Genomic DNA, 20,282 nt, shown 5'->3' on the forward strand with positions numbered 1-20,282 from the left:
TTACTAGATTCCATGGATAGTTACATGCCGTTACTGTTTCAAGGCAATTACAATTATTATGAAATGTCTTTGTTTTTGACATAAGTAGGTAACCACACGCCAAGCTAAGTCGGCAGAGTAGGTACTCTGTAAAAATATGAAAAGCAAAATAAGTTTAGAAGTAGGTACTTCAAAACCCCAACTAAGCTTTGCTTAGTTTGGGGCAAGGTTGATCTGTGGAAGGTGTCCCCTTATTTATTTTTTCACATTTGACGTTTATTTGCAAGTCCAAGAACTCTTGGGAACGAATCCGATGTGTCATGTGTCAGCGACTCACTCAGCGTTCCACTTTTGAAGGTAAAAAGTTAAAAATGTTATATTGATATAAATTCTCCTAAATTATAGTATATTTTCTATAACCCTTTCAATTGACAACACGCTCTAGCCCCTTTACCGTAGCTCCGCCAATTTCTCAATTCCGATAGCACGAAGTGGGCGTTTATTTACGCCCGGCCTGGCCCGGTGCGTTTACCCTAATGCCCGGCTGTTGAGTTATTGGCGGCATAGTTGGATGCCATGGTAGGTTAACTCGGTTTGCAGTAGTGTCCCACCGAAGCGAACTTCCAGTTTCGGTTTCGGCAGGTTTCGGTATAAAAAGAATCATGTTCCAGAAAAAGTTTCGGCGTAAAACTTTTGTTTCGCTCGGATTTCGGATCGCGCTTGAGTTTGAAACCGAAGCGAACTTTCAGTTTCGGTTTCGGCAGGTTTCGGTATAAAAAGAATCATGTTCCAGAAAAAGTTTCGGCGTAAAACTTTTGTTTCGCTCGGATTTCGGATCGCGCTTGAGTTTGAAACCGAAGCGAACTTTCAGTTTCGGTTTCGGCAGGTTTCGGTATAAAAAGAATCATGTTCCAGAAAGTTTCGGCGTAAAAAAACTTTTGTTTCGCTCGGATTTCGGATCGCGCTTGAGTTTGAAACCGAAGCGAATGTCCTCTTTCCTTTTAATTAGATTTTTACAAAAGTTACAAAAGTGGGTTAATTTTTTTTTTTAACGACGACTATTATAGTAGATTGTGGCCCTGTGATGCCAAGTGGTCCTGGTTTTTTTTTTCATGGGATAGGAGGCAAACGAGCAGACTGCGCCATCAGGCGACGATGGTAAGCGATCACTGCCGCCCATGGACACCCGAAACACCGGAAGTGTTGGAGGTGCGTTGCCGGCCTTTAAGACGGTTAAAATCAAAATTGGAAGAAGAGTATGTTTCATTGTGTTCCCAATCCAAAGCATTAAGGGTAACTTAATTTTTGGTTGTTTTATCCCATAGTTGGTCAGTACCACAGAACTTAATTTAGATAGAAGAAACAAATTCATATATTTGTATAGGGGCCGAGCGTGTCAAATTTTGTACTGAAGTTGATTCTTGCCTGTAATTTTAAATATGTCTCAGGCTCTTGATTGTTCATAATTTTTGTGTTGTTGCAATTGAATATCACGTAACGAGGCATTTTTTATGTTTTGGTTGACTTCAACTTACAAAAATTGACGCCCGAAAGCTGCAAGCTGCGAGTAAAGACGGACAACTCAGTGGATTTCACTGAGTTCATTTGACACGCTAAGTAGATACGTTTGCTTGATCTATGGTATATATGACATCTGTGGTCAGTACTGTTATTATATCGAGTGGTACCGACACTACTGACGTAACAGTGTCAACGGCCAAGGCCAGCGATGGGCAAGGCCGTTCACCCGACGGAAATAGAGCCCAGCTGATGTCTGAACCCACACGATTCCCGCTTTGTTTTGATTGGACACAAAAACAAATACAGCTAGGGCTACCTTTCCACAGAAGCGAAAACGAGAGAAATCAATTAAATATAATGGTTGAATCTTAATCCTTTTTCCTCTCCGCTAGACTTCAACCACCTCTGACACTGAGGCATGACCTTTTATCCTCCAATGATCCTTCTTAAACTCGGCTTTCGCCGACCAAAAATCGCTCATTCATTCATTAGTATGAATATGCGTACGGGGGCCATTTTTTTCAAAGTTGTCCACCCCACTGTTTTTGGATTTGGAATTTTTTATCTGATTTCCACTCGCGAGCTCTTTCAATCTAATAGAAGAAAAAAAGTGTCCCGAGGTTTTTTTTCCATTCCGTTACCATTTTTCATACATTTTGTATGGCGGTAACGGAATGGAAGGTCTAAAAAATGTATGGATCTCTTGGGACATTTATTTTCTCCTATCAGGATCGAAAGACCTTGCCATTCTGAGTATGAATCGCGTAAAAAATACCCAAGTTACAAAAAAGTGCGGTGGACAACTTTGAAAAAAATTGCACACGGATGCTTTCAGCGACGACGACGCGTAAGCGTCTTCATACTAACGGCTCAGGCGACAGCGGTGAGCAGCGGCCATACGTTGAAGCGAGACACAGCGATGGGACTTTTCATTCGCACGTATGGCTGCCGCTCACCGCTGTCGCGCTTAGACCAATGTCGTGGCCGGGCCATAAGGAGAGGAGTGAGCGATTTTTGGTCGGCTATAGCCGATTCCGCGTCGATGGGTATGGGTTAACTCTAAGCTGGTTTACCACAAGGGTGTTAAATTATTGCTATAGGCATACAAAGGGCTTTCTTGTCGGGAGTGTGATATGCGCATAATATTAGCCTAATTACCCGTCGAAAGCGGTAAGAGCCCCGAGCACGAAAAACACGGGTCACACTCACCGTAACAATGGCAGGAACCCGCGGTGTCACGCTCACGCCGCTGTAACAAGAAACGTGTGGGTTAGACATGTACACATAGTCACATACATCGTGCGGTATGGAAAATTTCGCATAAGGGCATTTTCAGAATTTGGGTCCCCCGTCACAAAACTGACAGTGAGTTAATTTTTGTTAAAGACTTACGCTAATTGGGGGGTTCCAAATTCTGAAAATGCCCTTTGACAGTAAGATTGTAACTAATCCATTTTTTCCATTATTACACTATGATGCCGAGTTCTACATGTATCCACTGAACATGCCTACCATATACTTATATAACCGGTGGACACTCTATTAAATAATGCAAACATTATAAAACATGGAAAAAATGGACCAGTTTCATTTAGCCCCCAGTCGAGATTTGCCCCGCTGTACCTTATAGGTTCTTAAGCTGTTTTTTTTAGTGTTCTGAACAGTTCTGAGCGAGCATTCGTTCGTTCGTAGTCAACCAATTGGAACCCTAGGCCACTCTACAACCATGTCAAAATGACAAGCAGTAAAAAAATTCTGACAATCTGATTTATAAACGTCACTATGACATAGTTCTACAGTTCCAATTGGTTGACTATACACCGATAAAGGTATGGAAGTGTTTTCATATGCGCACGAACGAATGCTCGCTCAGAAAACTAAGTGAAAACGCAGCTGTACAGTCTAATAGTCGTCGAAAATTTTAAACTTAAAAAACATGTAAGTATGCTATGTAACGTCATATGCTTGTTTGTCACCGACGTTAGTATAAAAAAAATGCTGCGACAGCAGCGTAATTGAGCTCTTATTGCGATAATTTTACGTACTAACAAGACAAGATGAAAAATTGCATGAAATCGAAAATGGGGAGTTACAACCGGGGATGTTTTTAGTGAGCTAGCTTAGCTTTGAACTCGGTTTATACTGACCTAATTTTTGAGAGAAAAAATTCAGGATACGAAATTACATATTTTTTGGTATAAGACATTTTAACCCTTTCTTTAACCCCTCAAACGCCTTGTTCCAGATCTGTCCTAGAAAATTTAAACTGTAACTAACAGATTGAAGGTTATTAATTCAGTAACAAATTTTTAACCGACTTCAAAAAAAGGAGGAGGTCCTCAATTCGACTGAATGTTTTTTTTTTGACAACGGCGTTCCAGGGGTACCGTTTCATACAATTGAAATATGAACAAGAAACTGGAAGACACAGAACCGCGAATAGGGAATTCAGATTTTCGAGTCCGGATTGTTGTCAGTAATATATTTTATTTTATTTAGTAATATGACCATTCTTACATACCATCAAGTGCGAATCTATTATGCTATGCACCTGTTGAGTGTTTAGTGATTGCAAAAGATGCAAAACCTACTTTAACTGTGTAAAATTGTACCTAAGCCTACATATCCAGTGCATCCTAGAATGCTGCATGCAACGTTGCATCTTTAATGCATTTCATCGATCGGATAACGATTACGTGGTGGCATATAGGTCGACCAATATGTATAGTCAACCAATTGGAACTCGAGGCCACTGTAGAACTATGTCACAGTGACGTTATAAATCGGATTGTAAGAAATCTCCTACTACTTGTCATTTTGACATGGTTGTAGTGGCCTAGGGTTCCAATTGGTTGACTGTACAGTTGTAGAAACTCGCGAGACGCGAGACTTCTCTGCTTTGCCCAAAGGTTGACTGTTAGAAAATGCCTCTTGGCATGGTATTAAGTTCGCCTTTTGTAAATTAAGTTGTTCTTTTGTGCTATAAGGTTAAAATTAATAATTGGGCATTTTCTGCAAGTTGACAACCATTGTGCCTATTTTGCGATCAGCCTAGTCTAGTATAGAGAATGTCTAGCTATAGGGCTAGCATGAAATATTAATTTAATTTTATTACCAAAGAGCGATATAATTGTCATGTTTACTTTACAAACAACATAAACTGCTTATGTCAGATAATACTATTTCTCTCTTAAAATAAATAAATAAATATTATAGAACATTCTTACACAGATTGACTGAGGCCCACGGTAAGCTCAAGAAGACTTGTGTTGTGGGTACTCAGACAACGATATATATAATATATAAATACTTGTATACATAGAAAACATCCATGACTCAGGAACAAATATCTGTGCTCATCACACAAATAAATGCCCTTACCGGGGTTCGAACCCGGGACCGCGGCGTAGCAGGCAGGGTCACTACCGACTGCGCCAGACCGGTCGTCTCTTGTCTTTTACAAATGCTGTAAAACATACATACATACATACATACAATCACGCCTGTATCCCATAAAGGGGTAGGCAGAGCACATGAAACTACTAAAGCTTCAGTGCAGTAAAACATCTCATCCACAAAACTTCTGTATGTCTATAAACCATTTATTTCTGTACCAGAGTACTATGACCTCTGACACACTTCACGTAGGTGTATATTGTAAACTGTAGAACAATAAATCGTTGATAATAACAGTTTTGTACTGTTGACATCAATCGGAAATGAGGTAAGTGTATACGCAACGTGAAGGCGTTTAATGCATTTAAGTTTTAGAGTAAGTTGTACAATGAATGTGCGTATGTATGTAACGTACTTAACTTAATCTGTTTATAGATAGAAGTATATTATATTAAGGCTAAGTTTATGATGTTACTAGAATACGATTGTTGATCATTCAGTTTAGGCCAACCTATTGATATTTTTGTTATTCTGATTGGTGCTGATTCAAGTATGTACATATTTCATATTTTCAATAAACAACATACTTTTATTACTTATTGAGCTTGTATAATTATTCTAAAGGTTAGTAATATTATTCTAGAGATCTGTAGAATTATTCAAATAAAAAGGAACTTTTTTCACTATATTATGTAAGTACTTAGTACTTAAATTATATCTAAAATGGTCATAAAACCTGGCCTTAACAGGGAATTCTGGTGACTTACGACCATCTGCACACGGAGCGAAGGCCATTGTCCCGAACAATCATCTAGCAACCATTGTCCTCCCGATATAGACATCATGGTTTCCTTACATTTCGCCACTGTATTTGGCATCTACTCTATTCAAACTGAATATCAACTATTTGTTACTATTGTAATAAAACATTACAATATTGTAACGATCGTTTGGTTTTGGCTCTGTGAGCTGTAGGATTTTATTCCTAACAGTTCATAGTTCGTGAACGACACAAGCCTATTTGTTACAGTCGGTGTATTTAATCGTACATTTCAACATTTACAACATTAAATATTTAATACGTTCTTTCTTTTATTGCAAAACCAATTTCCGAACATAGTAATAAGAAGACGTAGTAATAAAGTCAAATAGGTACATACTAGTAACAGTAGTAACTCTAATCTGGTGCATTAAAAACACAGATCTTCCAGTTGAACAAAAATCGATTCGTACTTCGTCAACAAGGACAACCAATACGCAAATTGAAAATCTTCGAAATCTCAACATATCCACCAACAATTACTAAGTGGTTCACACAATCGAAGCATACCAACGCTTCCTCATTTTTCGTCGCGCGTGTCAAAGGGCGGCCTAAAATATGCAAATCAGATTGGGCAAGTCCAACAACCTACATACAAGTCGAGTGTGAAATGCCCCAACCCTTCCCGAACTACCATTACAATCTTTTAGAATAAGCCACAAAAGAAAATGTCAAGTAATGCGAAGTTGTACAACAAAAGGTACGCTCGCACGTGCCGCCACATTTTACCGAAACCAACATAACAAAGAATCATGTACACTATGAAATATTAACCTTAAAATCTCACCCCTAAGGCATACTCCCCAATGAGCAAAATATTTCCGAAAAACACCGTCGACGTCAAAGTTCAAACTGGGACGCAATGTGTGCAAAGATTGAAAACGCATTATGCAATCCCTGCTTTATAGCCATAAATTCAGGGTTCAATTTCGACCGTACGGATTATGGATTAGGGCGAGTTTTTTACGCGATCGTGTGTCATATTTAAGTGCGATGACGAAAGGGCGTATGTCGATATGAAAATAGACGTACGTTACGACTTTTTCATGCTAATGGATAGGGTTGTTTCAGTCGCTAGCCTAGCGTAGCATGCGTCTGGTTCTCGTGAACTAGTATAACTGTAACCCCCCTTCTGACTAGTTGTTAGTAGTCTCAAAGTCCTGTTATACTGGTTGTAATGGGGCAATAGCAATAGCATCACAGTATTGTTCCCTAGCAGGATTGTTTGGTCGGAAATGCACATCTTGTGCGAGGTTTACTCGACGGTTCATTTTTGCTGCGGGGTGAGACAAAAAGTGCAGTTTTTCAACGCGTAGGTATTAGAAAAGGTCAGGCCAGGTAGCAGGGTTGTAAGACTGTAAGTGTAGGGGATGTTTTGAGATACGATATCTTGATCGTTAAAATATGACATGTGTGTTGATGTTTTAACTTTAGAACAAAACAAAGGGGTTGTATTTATATCAGTAATTCGTCGCCGATAAATATCATGAGATGAAGAATTTCAGACATTTCTTTTAGACAAACTGAATATATTATTTCATTCTGAAAACCAAATTTTGCCGTTTGTGTTGTAGATTGTGTATTTTTGTGGTACAAATTACAGTACCTAAAGTAAGGCCTAATGTACATCACAATTGTAGATAGTTGTTGCAATCTAATTTGAATATTCCATGAATCGAATAAATCATTTCTTTTGTTTCATTGGTTTTTGAAACAAACGAAATTCTTACTAATTTACTTATAGAACAGGGTTCAAATTAAAAATAGGAAAACTAACTATGGTGGGCCTTGCGAGGTTATGGCGTAGGATTTTTTTGCTAATGGAAAAATGTCAGCAAAAAGTTTAATTTCCAAAGCATAATGTCTTCAATTAAGCTCAAAGGGGCGGCAATCAAAAAGGTCGTCATTCTCCCCAATTACAGCCATTGTCAAAGTTATGGGCGATCGGTAATTTCACCGTGGATTAATCTGCAGTAGCGATCTTCAATGAATGTAATAATTATGCGACGTTTTATAAAAAGATTTTCTACGTTCTGGTGTTTCGCGTGTCCATGGTCGGCAGGGATCGCTTACCATCAGGCAACCTGTCGACTCGTTTGCCTCCTATCGTTAAAGAAAATATTTAAATTGAAAATCACAGAAATATGTACCTACATATGTGGCAAACGCACTATATCGAAGAGCAGAGGGTCTCTATGATGGATTTGACCACACTGGTCTTAGACTGCACTTTCGTTTAAGAATAATAAGAATATTTTACTTGATACTGTAAACATCAAGGATATTTATTGAATTGTATATTGAAAGTGCTAACAACCGGGTTGTTTGCGTCTGATGTTATAGGTATTAGAAGTACGATAGCCGTATTTTTGAACTTATTATTTTAGCACAGTCTTTTTATACGACATACATAAAAAAAAAAAAATTTGGAAAAACTTCCGACCGCGACATAGTGGACCGATTTTCATGAAACATGGCTAAGAACACTCCCGACTAACTCAGCTTTCAGACAAAAAACTAAATCTAAATCGGTTCATCCGTTCGGGAGCTACGATGCCACAGACAGACACACACACAGACAGACAGACAGACAGACAGACAGACAGACAGACAGACAGACAGACAGACAGACAGACAGACAGACGGACAGACAGACAGACACGTCAAACTTATAACACCCCGTCGTTTTTGCGTCGGGGGTTAAAAAATACGAATATATATAGAGAGCGGCTCTAATTTCCAGTAATTCGAATTTTTCACTAATCCGGCACTTCCGAGAATGTACTGTACCTACATTTAAAGTTTTGGTGATCAAGTGACCATACTTTGAACGTAGAGGGTTGCAATAGATAGTTCTTAAAATTTTCCGTTTAGATGATTTCTTAAAAAGACGCATTAACCCCACCAGGCAGGCAATTATGGTCGCGCGATAAATGATAAAACATCTGGCCGTCCCTATCGCACATATTAATAGTGCGATAGGGACGGCCTGATATTCTATCGTCTATCGCGCGACCATGCTACCCGTGCAGACCAAAATATCCCGGTTTACCTTACATTTTTAATGACCTTCATCATCTCCGCTATCTAATAGCGAATTCTAAACGTCAAAATATTATAATATTCCGTATATTTTTAGTATTTTTACCCAAATACAGAAGCGGCAACTATCAAACTCGAACCGGTTTATCATCTCCAAACAAATGTGTACTCATTGAAACAAGTTGAATGATTAATTTGTTGACAAGAGGGCCTTGACATCGTTGGAGTCAAAGTTCAACTACTAATTACTCCATGCTGTAATATGATTACGAGAAATATTCACACACGACGTTGAATTCTTGTCATAAAGAGGGTATTCTGAATCGTTATTTTCGCCAGGAGACGACGCGCCAGGTCTTTCTGACAGCAAACTTCAAAATGGAGAAAAAAACAATTCAGAAAACCCTCATTGTCGACTGTCCGTTTTCGAAGATCAAATTCATTCCTTTAAAATACAAAGGTGTTAAATCCCACTTCTGATATTAGAAACCTTTTCGCAACAAAGATAGGTCAGCAATGTCAAGATCACGCCAAAAGCGAAGTGTCCACTTGTTATTCCATCCACACCTTCATTTCAATCCTCCCAGAACGTAAACCTTTAACGTAACCTTTTCCAATCCAATCATTTACATAATCGAAAGAATTCCTGGAGAGAGTTCATTGACCTCGCTTTATCTCGGACCGACTTTATCTATCCACGATATACATCTGCAACCAACCCGAACAAAACTCGACCTCAGAACGCTTTGAGAATAAAGTGGATTTTTCATTGTATCGTAAAAATATTGAGGTGAATTTCGAATAAAAGTCTACAATTGTTAGGAATGAGGCCTAGGTGGATTTGGCAATGGTATCAGCGCCAATATTTGTCAAGATTAAATTGCGGAGGGTCGAAACAGACTTCATTGTGCTTTATTTGATAAGAGATTAAAAGTAATCTCGGAAATCATTCCACTGTTTGAACAGTGGTCGTATGTCATTATTTTATGTTTTATGGGAAATTCTTTATTACATCTTCACTATAACTTTAACAAACACTGCTCGATGCATTTTAATGGTTGAGGTGGCTATCAACTTCTAAGAACTAGGGTTACGAGTTAGGTTATGAGCTGCATTACTTATGTTTTTATAACTATTTAACGACTTCTACGCTCACAAACTTGCAGTCTTCATATAGATTCACGAAAAAACAAATGAAGAAATGTGACACACAAAATAGTCCTCGGTCCTTATAAGGACCGACCGATCACTGACCGACTTTTCTGACAGATAGGTAAAGCTCTGATTTCATTTTCTTCGCACAATCGCCGCAAAAATATCTGAATACGCCTTATCGCCTTGACAATAGGGGCGTGTTTAGATATTTGTGAGCACCTCGAACGCTCCGATATATCTGACGGCGATGGCGACGAAGAAAACGGCCGCTATATGACGGCAACGCTATCCTAGGATAACCTAACCACAAAATTATTTTTTTGAAAAAACCCCCGACCGCGACATAGTAGACCGATTTTTATGAAACATGGCTAAGAACACTCCCGACTAACTCAGCTTTCAGACAAAAAAAACTAAATCTCAATCGGTTCATCCGTTCGGGAGCTACGATGCCACAGACAGACACACACACAGACAGACACACACACAGACAGACAAACAGACAGACAGACGGACAGACAGACAGACAGACACGTCAAACTTATAACACCCCGTCGTTTTTGCGTCAGGGGTTAAAAACAGAAACTTCAGCCCTTATAACAACTCCGTCTGAATGCTTTAAGCGCTTTCCCCATTCGACTCTCGTTCGAGTCTCTCGACCCGGAATTTCCTCTAAAGCAAGGAACAAGGGGCAAGGGCATTTTAATGACAAAATCATAGACCGAAACTAGTCTCTAACAAAATGTTTTTTTTTTATCAAAATGCGATATTTACGAGTGCTGCGTGTAATGACGTCGGTCCCCAACGGAACCGCTTCCCCACTGGACCTAAAAATAAAGGACAAGAGAAATACTCCCTGTTGATAAAAAAAGCTTATCTGCCTACCAATTGCAGTGGCGGTTAAGCCCTTTTCTTCCTTGTAGAGTAAAAAGCGCAGCTCGCAGCTTCATAGGACTCATCGAAGTATGTGACTCTTCAGTGAAATGCTCCCATGTTTTTTTTGTATGGAACCAATTATAGTGGACAGCTAGACAGTAATGTGTTATCGAAGTGAGCGCTTGGGAATGGGTGACGTTTTATTATGTAGGTAATAAAATAAAAGTCATTCTTGACTCCACGTGGATGAAAGTGCCAGAAAATTCGTATAGTGAATTCAGTTAACAATCCCAGTCCTGGCCTGATGCAATCAAATATTTGAATTTGGTATTTGCAGCCGAAATTACCTTTGTACATAAGAATATAGTTAGACAAACCCAAGGAAAGAATATCTATATACTCAGCGACAACTTCTTCACATCACCCAGAGGTGACTCTTGACTGGTAAACGGCATCCAAGCTCTTAACAAGCTTAGACTGTATGGATACCGGGGCACGAAGGCTTCATTGGCAATGAAAATGCTGATGAACTTGCCAAGGCCAGGTCTGAAGACAACGTCACAAGGAACCATTAAAACGGCTATGAAGGACCATACAAAGGCTAATCACCAAAAAGAGTGGGATGCCCTGGTAGGTCTGAAGCATTCAAAGCTCTTTATGCGGAGGGTAGAATCTGGATGGAGCAAAAAGCTAGGAAAGCTAGGCAAAAGACAACTCCAAATTATAACGGGGGTGTTCACAGGCCATTACGGGATCAAAGGAAACAGAATGTCTAATGTGTGAATGTCACGCCCTCGCCAGACAAAGAATGAAGAACTTTGGAGCAGGCTACCTAGTACCAAAGGACATCAGAGAGCTACCCACGAGCCTCATCATCCGATACGTGGAGATGGTCGAGAAGCTCCTGAATAGCTGAAGGATCTTAAGATCTAAGGGGGTAATTGCACAAAAGATCCCGATGGGTCGAAGTGTATCCGGAAGGGCCCCGCAGATTTAAGATGAGTATCCGATCCGATCGAGCGAAGGACCGACTCCTATACATTCTCGAAATCATTCAAGGCGCCATCTTTGATTTTTGCCTTTGACATCCTTCCTATATCCGATATCGGAACGGATAATATGACAACGCTGTATCGCCTATAACCATCATCATATCCAATGATGTTGTCTAACGTTCCACTCTACACAAGCCATCCTCTCTACCATCCATTTTCAAGGTAAAGGTGTTGTAAGAAAAACTTCTCGTTATATCTAACACCTAACTAATCACTACTACTAACTGTCTTATATCGACAGCTCACCATCTGATTGCAAGATTCTAATCATAGAACTAAAGATAGAGAGCAAGGTGTGTTTTAATTTCTACAGTTTGCTGATTTATGCAAAAAATAAATAAAAATGTAGGTAAATTTCGCATTATGGCGCTCATCTATCTCAGCCGTTATCAATTCCACGCTTATACGCACCTGTAACATTAATTTTGTTCCATTTAATAAATTATCCGAAATTATCCGAATTATTCGAATATTCGAATAATAAAAATTGTATTATCCGAATTATTCGAATATTAAAAATCCGCCGGATAATGCAAACTCTAACCGCGGCGCAGCAGGCAGGGTCACTACCGACTGCGCCAGACCGGTCGTCAAAATCGATGTGATGCAATCAAATATCTGAATTTGGTATTTGCTATAGAATATGGCAACAAGGTAAGATCTTAAGGCTAAGTTAACCTGCGTGCTGATAGTAAATAAAAATATTATGTTTATTCAATGAATCACAAGACCCAAGTAGTTTTCCAAGCGACATATTTCAAGAGGCCATAAAATATACACTGAAACAAAAGAAAAGCTCTTACTTACTTTTATTCTACGAGCAAAGTTCTTATTTATACCAGGAAAAGCCTAAAAACATTCCTCGCGATTTGCGACTGGAAACCATAATCGTAAATCAAAATGGCTGTCATTGCGTAAAAAAGGGTAACCAGAAGTAGTCCTTATTGCGGGAGAAGAAGGTGCAGGGGTAGTCAATACAATGTGTCGTCGATAGCTCAGCACTGGGAGCTTTTGACAGCCAGATTGTGTAGACCTATGGTTGTCTTCATACTTCACTTTGGATGCGGATTCACACGCCGCTCCAATATGTATTCTCACTTATTTTATTTAAGTAGATTTGGTAGAAAATATCTAAATTTTCAGAGATTTTAGGTCCTGAATCTGCAAAAGATTTTTACCATCGCTGGCAACGCAGAAGCCAATAGCGCAGGGCGCGGATGGCGGACTGAGACGTTCACAAAATGTAATGTAGCAAACAGAAAAAAGCACACATATTGGGAAAAAATTTTTAGAACACTGAAAATAGAAATAGATACAGCTATTTCAGAAGAAAATTGGGCAATCCCAAAATTTTCTCCAAAATCTGCAAATCTCCTGATTTGACTGCATCTGGGAACACAGAGGGTGGTCCGAGTAAGGTGGCGCGGAGCTTCTCTCGCAGCCTCTTTATATGGAACACACCAAATACATGTCCAAATGTTATGTCTTACAGAAAACAGGCTAAAGACACACCTATTTAGGAGAATTTGGGGTAATCAATTCGGGATATTTCACCATACAGCCCGATAAATTCGGAAATTTCTAGATTTTACTGTATCTCTGGGCACACCGACTACATTTCACGAAAAAACCGATAAATCTTCAAATCTCCAGATTTTACTGCATCTAGCAATACCTAGGGAGATCCGAGTAAGCTGGCACGGATGTCCCGGCGAGGCGAGCTTACATTATATTGAACGCCAAATGCATGTCCAAATGGTTCATGCTATTTTTTGCAGAAAACAACACTTATATTGGAGAATTTTGAGTACTTAATCATTTACCCGATAAATCCGCAATCTCTAGATTATACTGCATCTGGGAACACCGAGGGAGGTCCGAGTAAGCTGGCGCGGGTGTCCGGGCGAGGTTAGCGCGCAGCCTCCGCAGTATCGAGCGGCCCGGCCCACGTGCTCCATTCACCGGCACACCACGTGAGCACCGAATCTCATAGCCGCCATTGGAGATGCGGTTGCTCTTAATTACTTGTTTTTTGTAGGAATTACAGCTACTCTAAACACTGGAGCAGTACGAAATCTAACAAAGTCCTCTGTTCCAGGGTACGTAGCCAAATGCACAAACGCTTACGATAAGATCATTATTGCTCTTCCGTATTGGCGCGACAGAACCAGACTACGTTTCGATTTGCGTCTAGCGTCAACGATTGTCTTTCGGCTAGGCCGGCAGCTAGCAGTCCAGAAAATATGTTATATGCTGTGCTGTTTCGTCCATTTTATGGGGCGAAAATGGTGTACATTAATTAATGGTGAGATGAAAGATTAGTTACATGTTCACCTTCAGTATGACGACAAGGGTACAAAATTGACTAATATGACGTAAGCGTTCGTATTTTATAGTAAAATTGGCGCCCAACGTGGGGCTGAATTGTCAACATAATTAATAGCGTTATTTGTCGTAGATATATTTATAGATAGTGGGAAATCACGAAGAATACAATACTCAATACAAACACATTATTAAGTTTATCAGCATGTCACATAAACCCATCAAACACAACGCGGCTGCCAAACGACTTACCAATCATAAAAGCTTACCTTGCACTTTACATCAAAGCAAATCCCTTATCGCTTATCGGCCGCCTCCAAATTCTAATAAAAGATTTACTGAACATTATTCTCGTATATTTTAGGAATAACTACTACAAATATTACAATTTCTGCAGCCAAGAAGCTTATACTTAGTTCAACTTGTCCCAAATCCGAGCTGAAACTTCCCGATTCCTGGTATTAAATTAATTCAGGCAATCCCGTCCAAGCTACCTGAGGTGTACCCCTTTTCATTAAGAGACTTCCGAAGTTGATTACCGCACCGAAATAGATTTAGATTTACATAAAATATATGTTCGAAATGTCTTGAAACTGAAGCTCGATCGAATTATCTTTGGAGAACCAAAAGAATTTGCTACACAATTTTACACGCCTGACGTTTATGCTCAATTCCATAAATGCAGCTAAAACCATCTGCCAATACATCATCCATATCCTAGCTATTTAGCAACTGGGGTATAGGAGTAAAAAAAACTTTGAAGAACTGCAAAGCAATTCTGAACCCGCATAATATTTGATACATTTGAGATTTGTCCGTAGTACCCCATAGAATATATACTAGGTATTATCTATGCTATGATAACGTTGTACTCGTAAATAGTTATCGTATTTTGCTTATCGTTGTCATGCTCTCTAAATTATTTTTCTCTTTGCTGTGTTTGCAGTACTTATTGCACCAACATTCGATAATTTCTGTTCTTCGATATGCTGCTAGTCAAAGTCATTATGCCTTAATAAATGAAGTCTGTCATTTGTACTTTCTTTTATTTTGCAATAAAGTTTAAATAAATAAATAAATTCCTCAAACAGTGAAATGACTGTCCGTTTGCAGTTACATTTGCAATTTCGTTATCGGGCCGACACATAAAGGGCGTACACTTCGACAGATAACGCGTCAGACCAATCGGCAAATTGCTGATAGCAATTCGGTGTCGATTTTAATTATTCCGATACAGCAATTTATTGGCGATTCAGGACACTAAATTGATGTTTGACTACTGAAATTTGAGTATTAGTCAGTAGCAGAATAGATTATAAAATGTACGAAGTACAGTAAACGGCCATAAAGAATGCACATGGGTATTTGGAAACAATTAACGTCACATAAGCAAGAAAGAGACAACGCTTTACGAAGACGAAATACCGATGTGCATTCTTTATGGCCGTTTACTGAACAACAGGTAAAGAATTTTGCTAAATAAAGCGCTTAAAAATATGACTTATTTATTTGATGTCTTCACCAGAGCTGGGCAAAGACCCTCCTTTCTTTTACTTTTACTTATAGTTTTAATTATAACAATACTAGGACACTATTTGCGAAAGACATACTTAAAGAATTCAAGATCATCCCGCCATCTCCTTTTAAGGTCAGCTGTCATGACGTCGCACTATGTATCTAGAATGTATGTTGTGCCTAGAATATGACAGGAGATATGTCGGGCGTCTGAATTTGAACACGTAGTTATCTGATCTACTGTGGGATACATGGCCAAAAGTAAATTTTGGTTCATAGCTAACCGAGCATATCTGCTGAAGTGTTGACATTTGATCCGACTCGGATCACCGGAACGCAATTGCAATCAAATTTCCTACATCGATGTTTGATTATTACTGAGTTTGATCAAGAACCGACAGTCACAGAGTTTAGGTCAGATGTTGGTCGATGTTATGGTCTATCTCGTCTCGTGTCTATGCAGCTGTAGTCAAATCAAACCTAATTGCCATTACGATGGTATAAATCATCCTAAAATTCTTAAAATGAATTCCAGTATGGAGTTTTTAAAGGACTTATGATTTATTCACATACCTAATTATTATAATTGTGAATCGACAATGGTAATTATTTTGGTAAGTAATCACAGTTTACGTTTTAGCACGTCCTTAATCACTGTGTAACTTGGTATAGCGGATATTTAGGTGGTCTCAAGTGGAGTAGGGGATGATAATTATATCAAATATATTTTTCTAATGGATTTACTAAGAATCGAGCCCGACGAATGTAGACATCAGTTCCCCACCATGAGTTTATTATTCTAGTGATTACAAAATAAACGAGCACGAACAGCTACCAGAAAGATACATCTCTCATATCTAAACGTTCAACTCCACGGTAAATGTAGAGGTACCTACAGTTTTCGGACCAAGGGCTAGGCAGATAGAACTTTAGTATTCGGTTGAATTTTCAGCCCGCTGACGTCCAATCAAACCGATTCGAGGCGCAGCTGCAATCAATGCTGCGATAGGATTACGGTTAGAGCAATTTACAGTGACATTTGATACGGCCTGTCGGCGAATATTGGTCAAAGAATTGGGTCAGTTGAGTTATCATTATTATTACAATGAGTATAATACTGTGAAGTGTGTCAAAAGCTTTCGTTTTTGTAATAAGAAAAATTTACTTTCAAAGGCCATACATACATAGACATTGTTTATAACAAAATCAGTCCAGTGGACAAAAAGCCCAATGCTTTAATGAGAATCTCCTTCTTTGACATCGGTCCAAAACTCTACATAAGAAAATAAACTTTGGAGGACCTTGTGTCTTTTTTAAACCGACTGTGTCCGATAAACCGTCCCTGATATAAGTACACCCAAATTTAATAATTGACAACCTTTTAAAGTATTCAATTTCGGTTAAGTTATGATTTCATGATGATGTATCATTAATGGATTATTCTTAGATCATACAAGAACCATAACATAAGAAGTTATAACTTATTAAAATAACTATAAAAAGTTATCCAAACATCCGTCTGAGCCGCTAAGTCCAGCGGTGCTTTAGAATTTTTCAACCACGAACTTGAACGGGGCTTGAGAACTTTCGCCAACGGAAGGTAAAAGATCGGCCTGAGTGGAGAGCACTGCAACGCACAGCGACCCTTGGTGGTCACGACCCTCAGTCATGAGGTTTCGACGAAGAAGAAAATGTGAAGGAGACATGTCGGCTCGTTGGATAGACGACATTCAGACGATCGTGTCATGAGGCACTACTAGATTCTAGATGTCTAATCAACAACCATATAGTGCCGTAGATACAGGAAGAGAGGCCTATGATCATGGGTCTAATAAGATTTTATGGTAATAATAATGAAGGTGCCTGTGTGGTGACGGGTTAAGAATTTCACCACCCCCTTTCTTCCCGTGGGTGTCGTAGAAGGCGACTATGGGATATGGGTTAAATTGTGGCGTAGGCGAGAGGCTGGCAACCTGTCACTGCAATGTCACAGTTTCGTTTTCTTTCAACCCCTTATTTGCCAAGAGTGGCACTGAAGCTTTAGTAGTTTCATGTGTTCTGTCTACCCCTTTATGGGATACAGGCGTGATTGTATGTATGTATGTATGTATGTAATAATGAAGGTCCATTGATTTAAACTTTCTCTATTTTAAACATTGAAAATGAGACTTAAATGATTTAATTTATCTTTGACGTTCCGGCGTTAATGCCCGTTTACAATTTAGACTTGAATAAGTACAAAAAAACTTTATTGAAAGTGATGTTTACTATCAACATATTTTAATTTTTTTACAAAAACATCGGTTGCAAAACGTTCCAATCCATTACGCAATTTCGGCGTGGAAGTTTCAAATGCCGGTAATTCCATTCATGCAAACTTTGACGTTCATAATATATTTATGAGGGATGGATATGATATATCTTCATCAATTACGAAGTTAGCAAGATCCTGTACATGGGTTTACGCAACCGTTACTGATGCTGCATCTTTCATCGGAAAAGGGACGTATGTATTGTATACCACGTCGGTGGCAAACAGGTATACGGTCCGTATGACGTAGTCATGTGAAGAGGAAGAGCCCTTTTATAATAGAAATTATTTGTATTTAGCCGAGCGTATTGTTCATTACATACTCGTATGTACCAAGCAAATAAAATCTTTTCCAATCTAACTAGGCCAACTAGACAGGCATCCCCTATTTAAAAATATTTAACCCCCGACGCAAAAACGACGGGGTGTTATAAGTTTGACATCTGTGTCTGTTTGTTTGTCTGTCTGCTTGCTGTCTGTCTGTGGCATCGTAGCTCCCGAACGGATGAACCGATTTATAACAGACTTAGTTTTTTTTTTGTTTGAAAGCTGAATTAGTAGGGAGTGTTCTTAGCCACGTTTCATAAAAATCGATCCACTATGCCAGAGGTTTTTTTTTTCAAAAATCTTATTTTTTCATTGCAATGTGTGTCCGGCAAACTATTGGTGTGCTCTCTTAGTCACATGTTAGAAAAACACCAATAACTATTGGTTGCTGGCCACACACTGCACTGAAAACACATTAATGGCCTGTTTAAAAGCCCCTTTGTAAAATACATATAAATATCGTTTATGCATGCACTGTCTTTCAAAGCTTACTATTAAACGATCCTTTCCCGGTAATCGTATATCTCATAAATTCATAATCTACAAGCAGACATTTACTACCTTACATGCTGATCTTTAAAGGGAACCTCATTTAAATCGCTTTGAAAATTATTCCTCGTTTCACTCGAATCGCTATTTTATTACTTCAGCTCAAAATAGCCTGTCTAGACTTGTCTCCTCTTCTAATAGTAATAGCAATTATGTAACCATTTGATATTTATTTTACTGTTTCACAGAGTGAAGTAACGAAGGTTATAATCGATGACATACGCTATCTAAGAATTTGTAAAAACATTGACAGTCGAGGCAACTACGTAATGCGTCGAATATGGATGTGATATCAACGTAGATGACCTTATATTGTAGATGCTATCTGTATAGTATATGCTTCATATTATGGTAAAAAGCGCAACAAATTCTAATGAATGATCATATTTATATGGCAATTTAAAGTTTAAACTTCATAGCATTTTACTTACAAGTGTTTTACGAAAGCATTTATCTTGGGTTTTCTGTTTTAACTCGACAATAGTGCGTTTTCACATTATCCGATCCGATATCGGATGTCGGACCGATATCCCATACATTACAGGTGCCATCTTGGATTTTTTCCATTGAAATCCTTCCGACATCCGATATCGGATCGGATAATGTGAAAACGGACTTAGGGTTACAAAAAAATATCGTACACGGAGAAAAAAGTCTCGTCCATGATACCTGAATAGTGTAATCTGAACGAGAAAATCTAGTAAATTCTGGGACAATTGTTCACATAGTATAAATAACTAAACTAGTCTGTTTAAATGCGTTGAGCTTAGTGAACTAGTTATCTTGTAATTGCTACACATTAAAATAGCGTGTATTACTAGAATATTTAGTAATCATAACACGTGGACCGTACAAATAAATAATATTTTCTTGCAGAGCTTAATAAATGAAATGTGACCTTGACAATATATTCTTGTAAAGGTAATATATACATTACGTATCATAAAATAAAAATATTGTAAGGGTCACACAGTCAAATTGTGTGTATTACTAGATTATTCAGTATTTATAACAAATGGAGTGTCTAAATAAACAAAATAATGTAAACTCCACAAGAAATTCTTGTAAAGGTTATAAAACTTTAGTTAGGCCAATAATAGGTATCGTTAAGAATACAAGTCATCTGATATATATTACATTCTCTTCATTTATGTAAACTTCATTAAATGGTTGATAGAACAAGAAAGTTAGTTACAGCAACTGCATTTATGGTACTCTCTAATAAATATACAATTGCGTTAACGTGTTATATTTTTATCGGTACCTATGAATTTGTCTGTGCACTGTATAGACAACTAACATTTCTTGTAAATGTAAAAAAAGGTTTGTTGTCTATACAAGGTGGTTCAGTAGGATTAAAGGCCGAGCCACGCCAGATACGTGTACGTAGACGTGTGCGTGGCGTGCGCGC

At 38.6% G+C, this 20,282-nt stretch overlaps 1 protein-coding gene across 3 annotated transcripts in view; it reads right to left on the reverse strand.

Annotated features, from left to right (window-relative positions):
- LOC125233239 (protein tweety-like) overlaps window positions 1-20,282 on the reverse strand; it is a 190,455-nt gene that overhangs the window by 84,635 nt on the left and 85,538 nt on the right. For 2 of the 3 annotated variants that reach the window (XM_048139160.1, XM_048139158.1), the window contains exon 2: window positions 2,710-2,749. The exons of the other annotated variant lie outside the window; for it this stretch is intronic. The gene's annotated coding sequence lies outside the window, so the exon portion shown is untranslated. The remainder of the gene's footprint in view (window positions 1-2,709; window positions 2,750-20,282) is intronic. 3 annotated transcript variants of the gene reach the window in all.

This window comes from Leguminivora glycinivorella, chromosome 14 (genome assembly GCF_023078275.1).
Source record: "Leguminivora glycinivorella isolate SPB_JAAS2020 chromosome 14, LegGlyc_1.1, whole genome shotgun sequence".
Classification (NCBI taxonomy): domain Eukaryota; kingdom Metazoa; phylum Arthropoda; class Insecta; order Lepidoptera; family Tortricidae; genus Leguminivora; species Leguminivora glycinivorella.